Genomic DNA, 6,120 nt, shown 5'->3' with positions numbered 1-6,120 from the left:
TAAGACGAATATCGAGTTTTGAGGGAGAACGGAGGCTCGAGGGAAGAGAAATTCAAAAAAGAGGCAAAGAGGGGGGCCGGCCCTAGGGTAAAGAAAAAGAAAAGAAAAAAAAACACCTTTTATATAGGGTGGACCGGGTTTAGACCAAACTGAACCGGACCGGACCGGTTTTGAACCAAAATCCAAATTGAAGCCGAACCGAGCATCGAAACGACTTCAAATCGAGCGACGATTCAGCCCATCATTTACTCACTCTTCTCCCACATGTTCGGAAGAGTCGGAGGATTTTTTGAACCGATTTACTGCCTTTTTTGGCTCATTTTAAGCCGGTTCAGCTCATTTGGGCGCAGAAAACACTCCGAAAAGTATACGAGTATAAACTGCTTCTTAAACCCTCCGAAAAGTATACGAGTATAAACTGCTTCTTAAACACTCCAATAAGGTATACGAGTATAAACTGTTCCCTAAATTTTGTGTAGAAGTTCCTGGAGAATGTTTTATAAATATTCTTAAGGATAACTCAACAACACTACGCCGGACAACGCGTTGCAAATAAAGACTCGACGCCAACAATCGATGTTTAGCTAAAAGATCAGGAATCAACTCCAAGTTTAAAATTCCGACAACGGTCAGACAATAAATGCAGCACCGGAACTCTTACAGATATTCGACAAAGCACCGAATAACCTGGAAGATTGAAGGAATCAAGAACGGAGATCATTCCAAAGGTCCCGTTACACCGACTAAAGGTGGGGACGATCATATCCAAAGTATTCCAGACTCTTCTATAAAAGAACGAGACTGAAATACTTTGGAGGGGGTATCTGTAGGCATATAAAATTGCTTATAGGTCCCTTAGCACAGTTCGGCATAAACCGACGAACCAACGAGGCGACGAGATCGACGAATCGCACAGAAGCGACAGAATGCATCCATACGCGTTCGGAATCAAGCCAAGTGTCAAAGAATCAACGAGTCATCCAACCAAGAACAGACTCAGACGAATCACGATCGAATCAAGATCAGTTTCGGACTCGAACTCAGAAGTGGATTTACTGCCAAATCAGGAATCAGACTTACTGCCAAATCAAGTCAACAAATCGAACGGCTTGGATGTTGGCCACACGTGCACATGGGCACGGGCACAGTGTTGAGAGCCTATAAATAGGCCAAGGGGTTGTTCATTTGAAGAGGTTGGAATTTCAAGAGCCAAAACTCTGCCGGATTGAAGAGTGAACTCAGAGCTTTGAAGACCTGAAGACTTGCACGTACAGATCTGATCCTCGGCGAGCACCTACGTCAGAAAAGGCAGGATTTCGAGAGGAGGCAAAGAACAGATCTGAGATCTACACGATATCACACTCCGGATCTAAGCTTGGTCTTAGATCCCGAGATCTGAGCGATTATTCCCTTGGTGGACTAATCCCTCCCGGCTATTATTCCCTTCGTGGAATAATACCCGTATAATCATGTAGATCCGACCGGATCCAGATCACGCGGTGGTCCACGGATTAACCCCGGCGTCGGCAAAGAACCCACAAAAGCGAGAGACCGCAAAACAGGATCTCGTGATTCGTTCGACAAATAAGGAAAGTTGTAATTTTTCTTTTTTTTCTTTGATTTAATTGTAACCGGATCTAAAAAAGACCGGATCTTTTGTAACCCAAGATGACAATTATTTCAATGAAGAAGAAAACCATTTTCCCCGCGAACAAGTTGAAGCTCCACCTTTGAGTCGGTAGGCCAATAATTTTACCTTACACTCTTCTAGTATCTCCATATACTCAAAGAATCTCTCTATTTCTGCAATCCAGTTGAGGAATTCCTCGATATGAAGTTTCCCATTGAAAGATGGCAGATCCATCTTCATCTTGAAACCTCCAGCGTCATAATTTTTCTTTCGTCAATGGTCTTTGTGATAAACACCATGGTGTGAGGCTGCATAGTTATCTTCCTCACTGTAAGATTCATCATTTGGGGTCGGATCACGTCGTTGGCGACCATCAATACGATTTTGAACTCCCAGTGTGTTCAGATACGCTCTACTGCCACCGTAAGTCACCCCATGATAGTTTTAATCTGATTAACATCGGCCTTTAGCACGTCGAACTCAGTTCGAGTAATAGAGGCTTCATCACCTACCATTGTATCGGAGGGACAAGGCTCTGATACCAATTGACGCAGTGTGAAAGTAGTAGCCTCAGAATCCACCAAGGACAATCTTCGAATCAATGAAGAGCTTCGAATCCATGAAGTAAATATTGAAGAAGAATCAAAATTTTATTAATTAAAAGTTATGCCTCTAGGGCTTATAAGACTCTACTTAAATAGAAAAAGAAAAAAAGACTTCTACAATGACTCAAACTCCTACAAGGATTCAAACTTTACCAAAAATAGTAAAAGAATTTCTAAAACATTAAAACTCCTAAGAAAACTTCTTATGACTAGAAAAGCCCATCGGTAAAATCTAAGATCAAATCAGATTTGTTTCCTAATCAATACAGACTCCTAAAAAATTACTAAAAATAGTAAAAACAGACAAAAATACAGATATCTCTCAAACCGTAAGGAATTTGATGAAACAGAGGAAGCAAACCGAACTCTTAGGGTCGGTTTGGTTGGCTCCATCTCGTCGAGATAGTTAATTTTCATATATAATTTGCTCAATTCTGATGTCCGGTTTTAAAGTTATGGTCGTTTCTTCGTAGCAAGTTACTTTCTTCGACCGAGCCCGCGTTTGAGCTTGCGACTATCCCACTTTGACATAAATATGTTTGTTGTGTGTTCTACATCAATTGTGGCCATCAAGATGAATATATATGATACTTAAAATATAAGGGTTGTTTTATCATCTTTTAATTGGAAACTCGATGTAGTGGATTTTCTTGATTGGATTGATGAGGTGGAGAGATTTTTCAAGTACATGAGGATTGTTAGCCTTTTTATTTTGATGATGATTTACAAGCACCATTATTGGTGCTAATTGCTTGTTGAGCTATATTATGTAGATTACAATTTATCAAGTTTGTTAGCACCATTGATGGAGGATTGGAACAACAAGCTACAATGATGATATCCCCAAGGAGGTGGAGGCAAAGTGATGAAGCAAAGCTTTCAAAGAACACAACATACAAGAGAAACTTCATCAATATAGAAGCAAATATCAAAACTCAAGCTATGTACTTATATGTGAGGGATATTTGCATTTTTATTTCTCTCTAATGCTTAATGTAGGCAAGTAGTATGATAGATTACATTTGAAGTTCTTGGGATAACACATTCACATATTTTCAAAACTTGTATTTTAACATTTTTTGCTAAAAGTGGAGTTTTCACAACAAAATTTCTTTTCAAACAAGTTTGTTATTATATTTTAAAAATTTTCCCAAAGTTTCATATTTTTTGGAATTTATTTACTATTTTTTAAGGCTCTAGAAATTCTTTTTTAAAATCAAAACAGGCTGATTATATGTTATCAGTCGACTGATGCAATGTATCAGTCGATTGAAGAAACTGGTCAGAATCATCAAACGTTTCTGCTTTTGCGACTGACGATCTATCAGTCGACTGATGATCCTTTAGTCAACTGATGAGCTTTTCAGTCGACCGACGAACTGCAAACCGCTTACAATGGTCAGCTCATTAGTCGACTGACGAACCCTGTCAGTCGATTGATAAGCCTCCAACGGCTAGTTTGTCATGTTTCTAGATTTTTTGGGTTTTGAATGTTTTTGTCTCTTTCTTTGGGGTTAGGGCTGATCTCTTAAATGCTTATAAATACCCAGCTACCCCATTCATTTTAGTACCTAAGAAATCTTTGGGAATTTATCGGGTTTGTATTTTGGTGTTTAAAAGAGCTTCAACTTTCAATTCTCTTAATTTGTTCTCACACTTGCAAACCCCAAGCTTCAATTGCAATCTCTTCATCTTACCATAAGGTTGTTGTAAGAGTGTTTCTTTTTTCTTTCATTTGTAACGTGTGGAGAGATTAATCTTATGGAGATCTACTTTGTGGTTGTAAGATCTCAAGTAGAGATCGTTGTGAAGAAGTTCCGGCTTCCAAACCGGGTTGTGATAGTAAAATTCTCCTCGAGAGTGGGGAGCGGGGACATAGGTCAGAGGACCGAACCTCGTGAACATATCGCGTGTCACAATTGGCTAACTATTCCCTAACTCATCTCCCTTATATTGTTTTAGCTTTTAAATTTTATGGTGTATTGCATTGTCAAATTTTAATTGCATAATTATTGCCTCAAAACCCTATTCACCCCCCTTCTAGGGATTTTCATTATCACAAAAAAAAATCAAAAAGTTTTTAGCGAGTGGCTTACTGACTTAAGTATAAAATAATTTTTTGGTGGTAATCATTATGCAAGGATCAAGTCCATCAATAGAAGCATAAAATCTGATCATGGGTGAGGATATAGGAATTGTTAAAAGCTCGTTTTCTTCTTACCTATTATTATATGTTCAACTGATATTTGAATTCACACTCTAACTATGATCATGCAGTGATTAAGCGAGCACAATTTTTCCCTAAGCAAGACCCCTAGAGTTGTGAAGTGCATTGAGGAAGCAATAAAAAAAGAAGAACTGCCTAAAAGGATAATATCTTTCGCACAAGATGAACCATGATGCTGAAGGTTTGTGATATTATCAATTACAATGACATCAATGAGAATCTTGTCTCTCGGTTTATGGTAAAGAAGTTAGGCTTGAAGGTTGATGAGGTGCAAGTCGATTAATCATATATATAACTTGCTAATGTTATCCTGATAGAGGGGAAGGGTAAAGTAGAGGAGGCGATTAATCATATCTGTAACTTACTTAGTGGTAGGCCTAGAACAAAGGAGATGGAGTGAGAAAAATTCTTCTTTTGAAACAAAGAGGGTCAATGATTTCGACAAGATTGATATAGAGCTTCATGCACAAGAATATGAAAAGCAATAAGGAAAATATTTAGAGGAGTTTTTCAAGTCATCTATAGAGTATAGATCCATATGCCATAAGTCACATAAACAATATGATGTGGAAAAATTTCATACACAAGTTTGATTTAGAAAAAGTTCTAGGCAAGGAGACAAAAGAACAATGGGTAAAGATCGTTGCCAAATACAAGGTGGATGTTGATCAACGTAGGAGAAGAAAAATAATTATCGAGAAAGCTACTATTCAAGCAAATATAAGCTCGAGCTCAAGATTTTTTAAACAAGAAAAGATTGATGTAGGACGCATAACGAGCAAATTTATGGAGAAGTTGGACCTTCACGAGCCAAATGTGGATATCGATGAATTGATTTGCCCGCAAATAAATGACCATATCTTCTAATCCCGAAGGACGATTCTGAAAAAATCGCCTATCTCGATGACACGAAGTCATCCAATTTGACAAATTTCTAAAATCACATTAGTGTCACTAGTTTTGATGGAAATCCGAATTAGCTTTTATTTATTTATTTAGTAATATGGCTGGAGTCAATTTAGATTAAAAACAAATTTAATTTTGATTCAATGGACTGATTTGTTTTCCTATACTATAGGAATTCTTTTAGTTTTGAATTTATTTTTAATCCTATTTCTATTAAGAATTGGCTTTGTTTTTCTATCGAGGAAGAAGGAATGTAACTTTCATGATTATATCACTTTTATTTATAAATTTTTTTATATTTTCTTCGTGGATTCAAAGTTTTTTGTGGATTCAAAGTTCTTCATGGATTCAAAGATTGTTTTTTTGTTGATTCAAAGTGTACTCTTTAGTTGATTCCAACTTTTATTACTTGTGCGCTACATTAATAACATAATAGCCGATAGATACTTGAGAGAACTTGCTTTCAACTAATGGGCTTTTCCTAGTGCAGCCATAATGTGAAGAATTTATGGAACTATCAATATTGAACATTGTAATTTATTTACAAACACTATGAACCACAAAACAATAAAACTAAGTACAAAAAAAATTGATCATAAAACAAATACTACAAACAACGAAGTCCATCTCTCCACCTACAAAAAGATGCATAATAAGAAAAGAGGGAGAGGGGAAATCATCAATTCAATTCTTTCCTTCTATTTACACTACGATATTATCTCACGGTTTCAAGCACTTCGATTTGTGAACGA

Source organism: Asparagus officinalis, chromosome 5 (genome assembly GCF_001876935.1).
Source record: "Asparagus officinalis chromosome 5, Aspof.V1, whole genome shotgun sequence".
NCBI lineage: Eukaryota > Viridiplantae > Streptophyta > Magnoliopsida > Asparagales > Asparagaceae > Asparagus > Asparagus officinalis.
This window is presented reverse-complemented; position numbering follows the sequence as displayed.